Source organism: Zalophus californianus, chromosome 6 (genome assembly GCF_009762305.2).
Source record: "Zalophus californianus isolate mZalCal1 chromosome 6, mZalCal1.pri.v2, whole genome shotgun sequence".
NCBI lineage: Eukaryota > Metazoa > Chordata > Mammalia > Carnivora > Otariidae > Zalophus > Zalophus californianus.
The window spans coordinates 32,939,863-32,954,413 of record NC_045600.1 but is presented as its reverse complement, the minus strand read 5'-3'; the positions used below and the strand labels follow the sequence as shown (position 1 = coordinate 32,954,413).

The 14,551-nt window shown below is 44.2% G+C and overlaps 1 pseudogene; it reads right to left on the bottom strand.

Annotated features, from left to right (window-relative positions):
* Positions 1 to 9,514: 9,514 nt before the first annotated feature.
* Positions 9,515 to 10,242, bottom strand: LOC113908632 (annotated as a pseudogene).
* Between the last annotated feature and the right edge of the window lie 4,309 nt (positions 10,243 to 14,551).

Here is a 14,551-nt window from a genome sequence, read left to right as displayed (position 1 = left end):
GCTCTCCCATTTTATCATCAAAGATGTCACCAGAGGGACTTAAATCACACAGATGCTGATCTCCGCTATAGATTAAGGCCAGAGGTAATATAGGACTTCATTTAATTTGATACATAGATGCACAAAGACCAGTCCTGATAAATCCTTGACCTAAAATCAAAGCTCTTCTCTCTCCTGGCCTCCCTTGTTCTCCTATGCTGTGTCTCTACCACCTGCTTCTTGCCTCAAGGGCTAAAGTTCACCAAGAAGAGGCAGGTGCAGATGTGCCTGATCTTTCAGCTGACTGACACAAAAAGTCATGTTATTGGTTCTAGTTCTAAAGCATCCAAAGGGCCCCTGGGGACAAAAATGCCCTTTCCTTCCATAGCAAGGAGACTTAAAAAAAAAAAACCCAAACAACCTTTTTATTACATAGATTTTCAAATAGATAAAAGCATAACAAGTAGTATCATGAATCCCCATGTAACTACCCATCATCCAGCTTCAACATGGTTAACGTTTTGTCAACTTCCCCCATGACATTTTTTTCTGGGGGTGAGGTGGGATATTCTCACGCACATTCCAGACATTGTACATTCACCCAAAAATATTTTAATGTGCATATCCAAATAAGAACTTTTGTTTTTGTTTTTTAAAAGATTTTATTTATTTATTTGACAGAGACACAGCAAGAGAGGGAACACAAGTAGGGGGAGTGGGAGAGGGAGAAGCAGGCCTCCCGCTGAGCAGGGAGCCCGATGCGGGGCTCGATCCCAGGACCCTGGGATCATGACCTGAGCCGAAGGCAGATGCTTAGCGACTGAGCCACCCAGGCACCCCAGAGCTTTTGTTTTTTTTTTATACAGCCACAATGCTATTGTCACTCCTGAAAACATTAATAATTCTTGAATAGAAGTTAATTCTTGGGGTTCAATTTTCCCTCGTCTCACAAATGTCTTTTTACTGTTGGTTTGTGCAAATCAGGGAAAGAGAAACGGTCCTGAAAAAAGATGAAACTTTTCTTTCCCAAAGCCCCAGCAAAACTCCTTGTGCATCATTGGCCTGAATGAATACTACAGATGGGCTATGTTAATTGGCTTAAGTCAATCATTATCCACACCTGAGCTGGGGGCCATCCCAACCTACCCAGTGCGGAAGAATAGTAGCTAACATAGAGCACTTACGTTAATTAGGATTAGCTACCCTCACATGAACTCTCTGGGGTAGGTACTATTTTTATCTCCATTTTACTGATGAGGCATGGAGAACTGAAGTAGCTTGCTAAAGTTCATACAGCCGGTTAAGTGGTGGAATGGACCCAGGTAGTCTGACTCTAGAATCTGCTCTCTTAATTGCTGTGCTCTATTGTTTCCCTCGGTGGAGGAAGCAACACATTCCCTAAAGGAAAAATCCAGGAACATGAATGGGCAAAGGGGTGGGTGGGGGGGTAATACTGGGTAATCAACTAATATATGTTCACTACTGGGACCTACAATCTGTGCCTCACAGGCTGTTGGGTCCCATGGAAAGCCTGGCGAAAAATAAAGGGAAAAAAAGAGGAGATGAAAAAACAAAACAAAACAGGCAAGGACCATGCCAAGATGGGAGATAGGGCTGGTGAAGAGCATGCAGGGCATGGATGATCTTGGATGTGTCCTCCGGGCTGGAGGAACAAGCATAAATAAAAAAACCAGGAGTAGGGGCCATGGAAGGCCAAGCATGCAGAGTTGCTCTCTGCCCAGCAGGGAGAACAAGCAGACCATGGGTGTGAGAACGAGGACTCAAACCTGTGTGCTTGTTTAAGGGCTATTAAGCAGTGGCACATTGAGGCAAGAGGGGTGGGCTTGGGTGGGGATGTTTATGCGTGTCAGAGGGGGCTGGCTGTAAGCAGAAGAAACAAAGCCACACGGGCTGCAAGGAGTTGGCTCCAGCTGCCACATCCAGACAACACTGGTATTGGGATCGGTGGTGTACAGCTCTCAAGTAAATCTGCTCCCAAGGCTGGGTTCCTCCACTGTCACACATTCAAATATAGTCATTTTTATGAAATTGGAGTCTTCTATGGAACATCTTTTTCACAGAGAACACAGTGATAACACATTCAAAGATTGTTCCTTAAACTATATAGAATCCTTACATTACGTGTGTTTAGAATCCTTTGGGCTATTACATTTTATAAACAACCATGTTTGCCAGGTTACTTGCTAGCATGATTGGCTTAATGAAGGTCATCCTATTTTGGATTTGCATCAAATATCTGAAATATGAAAAACCTCTTTGTATATTTTTCTAAGATACTCAGGGAACATGGGGTCAATTGCTGGAGGCAAGGGGCTTTTAGCCTCAATCTGGAGTACAGGGGTTGAGAATATTTTGGGAGTAGAGCCTAGACCTCAGGGCCAAGATGGCAGCTTGAATGTAAGATCCTTGGGGTCTAATGCTAGGAGGAATCCAGATGAGCTGGGGACACAGATGAAGGCAATTTGCATGAGAATCTGGCACCCAAGAGGGTAGGACTTTGCTCTCCCAAGTCTAATAGCCTTAGGAACTTTGGGGGCTGAGGGCTAACCTTAAGGTCATGGTGTTTGGTGGAGAAATCCTTCCTCTTGAGTTTTGGAGTGGGGGTGTGACCATCCCGTGCGTTATCGCCTAACCCTGGTCTCTGGAAAACCTAGATATTGCTCCAGTGCAATTTCCCTAATCATAACTTCCATACTATAGATCCCTTCTTTCCTAAAGAATGACTCTACTTGAAATATACTGCCTCTCACTTAGAGTAGCCTGTGAAATGTTATTTGGTCAGGGAATATATATATATATATAAATTTTATTTATACTTTTGAGAGAGAGAGAGCACACGCAAGAGAGCATGGGGGGGTGGGGAAGGACAGAGAGGACAGAGGTAGAAGCAGACTTGATGCCGGGGGTGGGGGGGGTGGGGGAGTTCCATTCGTGACCCAGAGATCACGCCCTGAGCCAAAGGCAGACCGCTTAACCAATTGAGCCACTTAGGCGTCCCTGGATGCATTTGTACCTGACAGTTGTGACACCAAATATATGACAGCTGAGCAGCAAAGAATACTAAAAATGAGAAAAAAAAATTAGGTGTGGGTATTGATTTACAGGCTGATGGTATTTTCATAATATAAAACAACAGTTGTTCCCCTGTGCAGATCCAGACTCTTGTCATTTCCTGTGGCCTTCAGGCACTTCCATGAGACACAGTCTCCCTCACGCCACTCCTGGGGAACCACCATGTGCTTAGGCTTCATCTTGCACCTCTGTAACTTCCTGCTCAACACCAAAAGCATTGTCTAGTCTGCTCAGCCTGGGTGAGGAACAAGTACCAGCCCTGGCCTCTTGTCATGTTTCCAGAAGAGACTTGTCCCAAGTTAACAACCAAGCAAAGGAAAGCCCTTGGCCCAGCACAGGCAACATTAGGAATCTGGTGACCCAGTTACTGTTCAACTTCTGCTTCTCATTAGATTCTCCCATGACCATAGAGGTCATTTTCCTTCCCGACTACTCATGCTCTGGATACGGCTTCTTGCCTGGCAGAGTGCCCCTCAGGATATAGGAGACAAGCTCCTGATGAGAAGGACTCAGGGATCACTGTTGTCCCAGACTTCTCTGCTCCTAAGTGTCTCTCTAGCTGCTGCAGGCCCACTGCCTTCATGATTCCTGGCTTCTGTTATACTCTGGAACCCTTACCTAGCCTAGCCCAGGTGAGGAAAATTTTTCCCTTTGACTCAAGTGAGACTGGCCTAAATTTCTTAAAAATAAAACTTGTCTGGGGGCATCTGGGTAGCTCATTTGGTTGCTCAGTCAAGCATCTGACTCTTGGTTTTAGCTCAGGTCATGATCTTGGGATCCTGAGATCGAGCCCCGTGTTGGGCTTTGTGGTCAGTGTGGAGTATGGTTGTCTCTCTCCCTCTGCTCCTCCCTCTGCTCTCTCTCTCTGGAATAAATAAAATCTTTTAAAAAATTCTAAAAAATAAAAAATAAAACTTGTCTGGGAAACTAAAGGAAAAGGAAACCAAAGATATGTATAAGTCAAGAAGCAAACAGTTCCAGAGCACAGATTGCCTCAGGGAAGACTAGCGGTCACAGATGACCTTGGCTGGTAACTAGCCCTTGTCCAACTCAGCTCTGTATTCAGTGTTGCCATGCCTCCAAACCTTGGAAGACCCACCATGTGTATTTGGTCTCTTTTAGTTACAAGGTAGACACCCATTTTGAGCAAGCTTAAGCCAAATAACAGAATATTTTGCTCATAAATTCAAGGAAAGGTTGGATATGAAAAGTGGGAAAGGGCAGGGATGTAGCTCAGAAATAACTAGAGATCAGGCATCAAGCATCCCCCTGCCCCTCTCTCTACAATATTTCCTTTACTCTGGATGTGGACTTCACTTCAGAGTAAGTGGCAAGAAACTTGACTATGGAAAACCATCGAGCTTCACACCTCCTTCTGTCTACCATTGGAGAGGCACTGCAGAATTTCCTATTTTTAGTATTTAAAGAACCTCAGGGGGCACCTGAGTGGCTCAGTCGGTTAAGCATCTGCCTTCGGCTCAGGTCATGATCTCAGGGTCCTGGGATTGAGCCCTGAGTCAGGCTCCCTGCTCAGTGGTGACTCTGCTTCTCCCTCTGCCTCTGCCCCTCTCCCCTGCTTATGCTCTCTATCTTGCTAATAAATAAATTGATAGATAGATAAATAAATAAATAAAATCTTTTAAAAAAACAGAACCTCAGATTTGGCTGGGGTCAGATGCTCACTCACAGCATTCAGCTGTGGTGCGGGGAAGAGTTGTGCGAGGATGTGACTGCTGTAGAGGTGGCATTTCAAATCAATGAGAAAAACATGGACTATTCAATAATGGTGTTAGACAAATAGCTATCCAAATGAAAAATAAGGTTAGATTCCTGATTTCACACCACTCAAAAAACAAATACTAGATGGATTAAGAAGAAAAAAAAAAAGTAAAAAGAATTAGAAGAAAATGTAGGAGAATATCTTTAAGCCCTTAGAATAGGAAAGGCCTTTTTAAGACATGAAGAGCAAAAAGCATATGGGAATGTTGGGATACATCTAAAAAACACACCAGAAATAAAGTTAAAAGTCAAGTGATATTGGTGAACATACATGTAATTTAGGCCAGGTATCCTGGGAAATGGCACACAGGGAGCTTGCTGGGAGTACTCTTGGGACCAGTAACTATGGGGGAGTGATGGAAGTATGGTTGGGCCGAGGGCAAAGTGGATTAGTGGTGCCGTCAAAACAAAGGCTTCAGTGATCCTCAACTCACAGGGAGCTCTGGAACAGAGTTGTCCTGTATTGAGGAAAGAAGGGTGGCCTTTATAGACCCACGTTGCCCAGTCACTGGATGTGGGCAGCTTCCAGGGAGCCAGGGAGGGGGCATGACCTGGGCAAGGTGGCTCTTTTTGATGAGGGCAAGTTCTAGAGAGATACTGAGCTGAGTGCTATCAGCTCCCAACACTCCCAGCATCTGGGGTATAGGTGTTTCATTTCTGAAGTGGGGAATCTGGTTGGTACACCATGGCATCTGCAGCAGTGATGGATGTATCTCAGACAAAGAAGTAGTAGCCATATTATATAAAAAGCTTTAACTTTTTTTTTTTTTAAGAGGGAGAGAAGGAGGGGAGGGGCAAAGGGAGAGGGAGAGAGAGAATCTTAAGCAGGCTCCATGCTTAGCGTGGAGCCCACACAACCCTAAGATCATGACCTGAGCTGAAATCAAGAGTTGGATGCTGGGGCGCTTGGGTGGCTCAGTCATTAAGCGTTTGCCTTCGGCTCAGGTCATGGTCCCAGGGTCCTGGGATCGAGACCCTCGTTGGGCTCCCTACTCAGTGGGAAATGTGCTTCTCCCTCTCCCTCTGCCTGCTGCTCCCCCTGCTTGTGCTCTCTCTCTGTCAAATAAATAAATAAAATCTTTAAAAAAATGTTGGTAAAAGTCTAGGAAGTAGATATTTTTATATACTGCTGGTATGAGTGGAAGAAATGGTGAAGCCATTTCAATTCCACAATTCTGCTTTTTAATATCTGCAGTAACATTCTTTTTTTAAGATTTATTTATTTATTTGAGAGATCGAGGAGAGAGAGAGAGTACATGAGAGGGGGGAGGGTTAGAGGGAGAAGCAGGCTCCCCGCTGAGCAGGGAGCCCGACGTGGGACTCGATCTCAGGACCCCAGGATCATGACCTGAGCCGAAGGCAGTCGCCTAACCAACTGAGCCACCCAGGCGCCCCAATATCTGCAGTAACATTAACATATATGTGTAAGGAGGCATTTTTCGTACTAGCAAAAAGGTGGAAACAACCTAAATGTCCATTTGGGGAAAACTAATCTTTGATATAATCATACAATGGAGTACTAGTATACTTGCTTTTGGGGTAATTACTCCAAAAATAATTATATTAAAAAGTATATACACACATATATGAAGACACACACACGATTGGATAGATTGATGAAATGCAGAATGATGAATGTGTGTGGGAGATAAGATTTATATTTAAAGATTACACACATATATCATGATACCAAATATTTTCTGTGGGTATATACGTAAGTTTGTGAAAGCACAGAAAAAGGTCTAAAATAATTTACAATGAACACATAAAAGAGGTTGCCCCTGGGAAGGATTGATAGGAAATAAATTTCATTTTTTAAAAAGCACAGTATTTTCACATTTTCCTTGGAAATGAAAATGAATGATTTCCTGATGGTGGGAATGCAAATTAGTGCAGCCACTATGAAAAACAGTATGGAGTTCCTCAAAAAGTTAAAAATAGAACTACCCCCCAAAAAAGAAATGCTATATGATCCAGCAATTCTACTTGAGTATTTACCTGAAGAAAACAAAAGCGCTCAATTGAAAAGATACATGAACCCCTATGTTCACTGCAGCATTATTTACAATAGTCAAGATGTGGAAGCAACCCAAATGTCCATTGATAGATGAATGGATAAAAAAAAATATATATATATATAATCTCACATCTTTATCCATTCATCTATCTATACATACATATGTACATATACATACATTTATACACATATACACACATATAGTATATACATATATATACACACACATATAGTATATACACATATAGTATACATATATATGTATGTATATATCACATCTTCTTTATCCATTCATCTACATATACATATATATGTAGGTATATACACACATGTATACACATATATACACACACAATTAAATATTACTCAGCCATAAAAAAGAATGAAATATTGCCATTTGCGACAACATGGATGGACCTAGAGGGTATTTTGCTAAGTAAAATAAGTCAGAGAAAGATAAACACCATATGATTTCACTTATATGTGGAACCTAAAAACAAAACAAATGAACACACAAAACAGATATAGACCCAGATACAAAGAACTATCTAGTATGTACCAGAGGGGTGGTGAGGGGCAGATGGCTGAGATAGGTGAAGGAGATAAAAAGATACAAACTTCCAGTTATAAAATAAGTAAATAATGGGGATTTAATGCACAGCATAGGGAATATAGTCAATAATATGTAACAACTTTGTATGGTGACAGATGGTAGCTATGCTTATTATGGTGACCATTTCAAATTTTTTTAAGTGGACTCCATGCCCAATGTGGAGCCCAACATGGGGCTGAACTCATGACCCTGAAATTAAGACCTGAGCCGAGAGTCAGATGCTTAACTGAATGAGCCACCCAGGCGCTCCTATGATGACCGCTTCTTAATGTATATAAATGTTGAATCACTATGTTGCACACTTGCAACTAATACAATATTGTATGTCAACTGTACTTCAATATATAAAAATTAGTACTTTCAGTAGACAGCGTGGGCTGCCACTGTCACTGTCTGTGACTGATTAACTCATTATAGCATTGTTCTCAAACCTAGGTGTACTTTAAAACATAAAATGCCAATGATTAGGTCTTACCCCAGAGATTAATATTTAATTGTTGTATTCTTGGGCAAAGATTTTTCAAAGTCCCAGGTAATTCTGATGTGCAAGTAGGGCTGTGAACTGCTAGTCCAAGGTAATCATGGTGATCACACTTCCCTCGCAAGTAATTGGTTTTGGAAAAGGCATGTGCCTCAATCATGGCCGATGGGATGTGGAAGGATCCTTGTTGGTAACTTCTAGGAGAGGTTTCGATGTTGACTAAAAAGTGAGGCACAAGAAATGTTTTGTCTTCTTCTACTGGATGTTGTCATGGCTGAATATGACATTTGAATCTACCACAATTATCTTGAGTCATGGAGCTGAGATGGCCAAAAGAACAAGCTCATATGCTGAGGATGGTAGAGGGGAAGATGGAAGGACCTGGGGTGCTGATGATAAATTAGTGAGTCACTGAGTTAACCAAGACTGGAGCTATCCTCCCTTGAGACTTACTGTTACATGACACAATAAATGGTCTTTATTGTTGAAATCTAGGTCCTGATACAATAGTATTATATTGACATATATTAAGCCAACATATTGAGCCATATATTGAATGCTGATGTTCTACCATTTAAAAAAATTATTTATTTATTTATTTTGGGTGTGGGGAAAAGGACAGAGGGATAGAGAATCTCAAGCAGGCTCCATGCTCAGTGCAGAGCCTGATGTAGGGCTCAATCTCAGGACTCTGAGATCATGACCTGAACCAAAATCAAGAGTTGGACGCTTAACTGATTGAGCCACCCAGGCACCCCATCTGCCATTTTTTTTCTTTACGTACATTCCCCTACCATTACTCCTGATTTAAGGCAGATGTCTTCTTGACCTACTTTCATCCAATTTCCTCATCTGTAATGTGACATTTTGACTCTGCTTTGATTGTATTTTTCTCCACTCCAAGTATCTGTCATCTTCCATTAATTTCAGCCTCTACAGGGATAACTAATCTAACATCCTATTGGCAAAATAATAAATTTATTACATATGATCGGCAAATAGTTGTTGCTGATATATTATTCTCTCGATGTTTGTGCAAAATTTCAAAATAAAAAATAATTTTACACACCGTACAATCACAGGGGTCCCTGAGGGTCTCCACACATTTTTTTGAGCTGGCTGACTTTCAGCTGTGAGACCTCGTTCCCAGCCTTGAAGCTGCAGGGGGTTACGTTTGCCACCCAAGGTGGCTGGAATTTTCCCAGCTATAAGGACAAGGTTCTACTTTAGAGATGAGCGGCCTTCTCTAAAGTGACCGATAAAGCCCCCTGAAAGCAGAAAGGAGAGGAGACAGGCCAGATGGGACTGGGACTGAATCAGAGGGCCTCCGGAGGGAGGACTGCCCTATAACACTGATAGGTAACTTTGAAGTAAGAACTTTCTTCTAGTAGTTTCTAGAACCTGAAGAGGGGGCCTGGCAGAACCCTCGAAAGGATCCTGGAGTACCCAGGATGCCAGGGAGGTACATGCCCTTGGCTAATGAGAAGTCCTGGCCAGTGGTCCCCAGTCCTGGAAGGCACTGGTCAGGTTGTTGGGCAAAGACAGCCCTTGACTAAGACAACCGGGCCCGCACAACCACACTGGAGTTGGTCACGTGGGCTCCATAGTGACCAGCCCAGAACTGTGTGTCCTGGCCCCAGTGTTCGAAAGACACAAAGTGGACGCCCATCTTGATGTTGGAGAACACGTGAGTGACCTGAAAGCAGACATTGTTGTTCCACTGTTGGATGGGAACAGGCATAGCAGAGAATTTATCCAGGACAGTCTGGTTGGCATCTAGAAGTTGGACAAGGAGTCGGTACATACAGCCACTGTCGTGCTGGGCTCCCCTCCAATCAGAGACACAAATCTCAATCTTGCCACTGTCTAGCAGCTCTGGCCACAAACCCTCGTCCTCCAGGTCCAACACCTGCTTTTTGTGACACCAGCCTGGCTGCAAGGGTTGTGGATGAGGTTGCGTCCGATCGGGCGGCACTCGGAGAAGCGACCCAGGAGGGTGGGCCTACCGTCGCCGGCTGGGGGCAGGCAGCTGCGGGCGAGCGGCAGCAGGACGCCATGGTCCCGGGCCAGGATGAGCAGCCACAGGGCCTGGCAGTCCACCAGGGTGTGCCAACCCCGGCACACCCAGCGGCAGCATCCCAGCAGGGTGCCCGGGGGCACGTGGCTCAGCACCACCAGGAGCAGCTCCGGTGGCAGTTGGCTCGGGTCCAGGGCCTCCTCGGGTTCAGGCTCCGGCGCGGAGACCCGGGCGGGCCAGTCCTGGGAGGCCGAGGTGCCCATGGTCCCCGCCGACCCCCCGCCAGCCCGCGCCAGGTTCGGTGGTGAATTGGATCAGAGCCAGGGCCCCTCGCCGGCGGGCTCTCTTCTGTCCCCTTCTGCCTTTCATGAATAAATAAAATCTTAAAAAAAATACAGTATAGCTATGAATATCAACATTTATTTTTTTTTTTTAAAGATTTTATTTATTTGACATAGAGAGAGAGCACAAGCAGGGGGAGTGGCAGGCAGAGGGAGAAGCAGGCTCTCCCCATTGAGCAAGGATCCCATCGTGGGACTTGATCCCAGGACCCTGGGATCATGACCTGAGCCGAAGGCAGATGCTTAACCAACTGAGCCACCCAGATGCCCCGAATATCAACATTTTAAATAAAGATTATTTAAATAAAGCTAAGTTTTTTTTTACCTTTTGAAAATTTATTCTAGGAATTTCTGTAAAAATAAAACTATTCATGATTCTAATATTCAATGTCCATTTAGTTGTCAGTGTAAACAATGGATATTATATTTCATTCACGTTTCCTCTACACCTTCATGTCTATAAATTTAAAGGTAAAATGAATTATTATTTAGCCTCCAGATACAAGTGTTACAAGCACACACATTGGGAAGAGAGACAAGAAAAAATAGACACTCAGCACTACTGAAAATGATACCCATTTTAATGCAAGTATCTGTGATCCTCATGCTGAGAAAGAATGTGCCTAATTGGCCTTTTCTCCTCCCCAGTCGCTTCCTCTGTTCAAACCCTCCCTGCACTCAGGAGCAGCGGCACCATCTACAACACCTTCAAAGTATTTGGAGGCAGTCAAGACTTGTTTTCCTGGGGGCTTTAACAGTGTTAGGCATGAGAGCAGATGTTTAGGGTATTAGGTTGTGTTATGTCAGAACTGAGCACCAGAGCCCCAAGTAACAGAGATGTTCACACATTCTTAAATAAATTTACTACTTTCAAGTGCATTTTTGTGAAATGTAGGGTTTTTTTAAAGTGCATGACTGAGGGAAGGAGCCCTTCTTGCCTGAACATTACTGTTCACACAGTCCAGACATGTGCACTGACGGCCCAGCTCTGGGAATTCCCAAAGAAGAGGTGCCTTTCCTGTGCCAGGGCCCATGTCTACTGTAGAGGTTTAATGTCAGTCTGGCACGAAAGAAAGATTGTTTACTGAACATATGAGAATTCTGCCTCATGATTAGACAGTAAATATCTTGACTCAAATACCATCATGGTACTGTAGGAGGGTGATAACCATGGGTACATATGGGTTGCCCAAAGCACTAGTGTTTCAAAGTGTGCTGTATGTCCACTCAGACTCAGTTCCTTGATCTCCTCATTACTGACCTTCTCCTTCACTCCTCCTTGGTCTCCCATTCCCATGAGAAGGGTCACATCTGGACACCTTGTCATTACATGAACTTGCTGCTCCTCAGATATGTTACCTTCCAACATCCCACTCTAACCATAACTTCCTTCTCCTCCAGCTCCCCTTGCTAATTCTCTTGTCCTATTATCACACCTGTCTAGCAAAAGCCAAGCCTCGAAGAATCCGAATCTCTGATTTCTGGAGAAAATCACACAGCCTGGCAGTCTAGAACCACTATCAACCACTGGTCATCAACATCAGCTGGCTTCAGTGCTGCCTGATCACTTGTTTCCCCACAGTCAGGGATGGATCCAGGGAAGCTTAGGCAATTTGTGGGGCCACATTTAAGAAGAGAATATGGGGTGCCTGGCTGGCTGAGTTGGTTAAGCATCCGACTCTTGATTTTGGCTCAGGTCATGATCTCAGGGTGGTGAAATGGAGCCCTGCACTGGGCTCTATGCTGGGCGTGGAGTCTGCTTAAGATGCTCTCTCTCCCGCTCCCTCTGGCTGCCCCTTGCCCTGCATGCACATGCTCTTTCTCTTCCTTAAAAAAAAAACAAAAACAAAATTACAGATACAAAATTAGGTACAAAAGTGGATGTTGCTTTAGAATGAGAAAAAAAGAAAAAAAATGAGTAATTGGAGCCGTGGGAATTTAAGGTCTTCTGAGAACTCTTTAGGCAATTTACCAGCAATACTTGCATAAAAACGCTAACGGCAACCTGTCTCTCTGTCCCCCACCCCAGAATACAGCTCTCAGGGACCCCTTCACCCACGGAGGCCCAAAAACTTCAAAAGCTTCACAGAACACTGCTTCTCAGCTTACAACACGTGGTTCCCGTCCTCTCCGTCTTCTCAAGTCACTCAACCCGTCAGCAACCTTGAGCTGTTAACAGTGACTTCTCAGACTTCAGAGAACATGGTCCTTTGGCTACCAAATGAGCACACTTATCTGTATCCCCCTCATCTTTTCTTCCTTTCTACCTTCTACAGCAGAAGTATCACTCCATCCATTTTTAAATCTTTATATCATTCATTTTTTAAAAAAGATTTATTTCTTTGAGAGAGAGAGAGAGAGAGAGAGAGAGAGAGAGAGTGAGAGAGGGAACACAAGCAGGGGGAGTGGGAGAGGGAGAAGCAGGCTTCCCGCCAAGCAGGAGCCCAATGTGGGGCTCGATCCCAGGACCCTGGGACCATGACCTGAGCTGAAAGCAGACGCTTAACGACTGAGCCACCCAGGTGCCCCCACCCAGTTCCTTTCTGTTTGGAGGTATGTTTGTTTAGAGTCTGTTCCTCTTTGACTCTTTGGGGGTGGTTTTCAAGAGTAAAAAGAGCCACGTGGAGCTGGAAGTCAACTTATTTCCTTGGCCTCTATGACCTCTAGTCTCCTGGTTTTCTTCCTCCCTCTAGAACCTGCTGCCAGCTTCCTCCTCCTCTGTGTGCCCTTTATATCATAGATTTCTTCAGGCCACCATCAGATTATTCATTTATTAACTGCCACCACCACCCCCACCACTATGTTTTAGCATTACTGCAAACATGGGGAATATGAAGTGGGAAAGACAGCTCTTGCTCCTACCCTGACTACAAGGACACTTGGCAGAAGCGTCCTAATCTGGGCAATGGGGAAGAGGTCAGAGAAGACCTCCTGAACCAAGTGGCATATGGTTAAGCAAGACTTGAAGGATGAGTCACCAGGTGAAGAGGGAAAAGTGGTCTAGGCAGCAGGCTCAGAGGGGGCAAAGAACATGCCACATCTGGGAACTGAAAGAAGGGGGTGGGGTGGGGTGGGAGGTGAGACATGAGAGGTAGGCAGGGATCTAATAAGGTAGGTCCTTGTGAACCCTGTTAAGAATTTGGACTTTATAGGGGCGACTTCGGTGGCACAGTCAGTTAAGTGTCTGCCTTTGGCTCAGGTCATGGTCCCGGGGTCCTGGGATCGAGCCCCACATTGGGCTCCCTGCTTGGCAGGGGGCCTGCTTCTCCCTCTCCCTCTGCCTGCCGCTCCCCCTGCTTGTGCTCTCCATCAAATAAATAAATAAAATCTTAAAAAAAAAGAAGATTTTGGACTTTATTCTAAGGGCTTCAGGAAGCCTCAGTACTGCCCATGTTTGCTAGCATCTCTGCTTCTACTCTTTCCCCTGAACTGTGCTCCCTTCTGCAGCCAAATGATCTTAAAATTTAAGTCACATCATGTTACTCTCTTGCTTAAAACATTCTGGTGTCTTTCTATTGTCTGATGGGTTAAATCCCAAACTCCTTAACAAGCTTACAAGACATCACATGACCTTGTCACAGCACGCTGACCGGGCTCCAGCGTTATTTCTTTGGTTTCTTTCAGTTAGATGCTCTGTTGTCTCTGGACCCCCAGATAAGCTGTTCATTCTGCCGGAAGCACCCCCCCCCTTATATTCTGGGCATTACATCTGCTGGAAAGTCTTCACTGATCTCCCTCGAGCCCATATCCAGTGCTCCTCCCGAGAGCTCTCATTTACACCCTGGACTTCTGCTCAAATAACATTTTACATGTGAGTACAGCAAGTGACTGGACATCTGTGAGGACTCTGTAAGTACCAGGAGCACACAAACTTTGTCTATTTTGATCATCTTTATATCTCTAGCATGCAGCTCACTACGTAACTGTAATCAATATTTATTTGTTGAATAAATAATTGAATGAAAAAAATAAGAGATGCATTCAATGTATTCTATGGTCACTAGCTAAAAAAAAGCTACGGTTCTTTGTAGGTGCAGTCTCATGCAGGTGACATATCAGTTTAACAATTTACTTCTAAAAAGATAGCAGGAGCCAAATTTCCATTGTTTGAGTTCCTGTTTCCTTTAAATTGAGGTTCTTCTGACTGGAAAGGTAGGATAATAATAGCATTTGGCTTCCAACTGGATATATGCTTGATGCATGGTACGCACCGGAAGGTTTGAATGAGGAA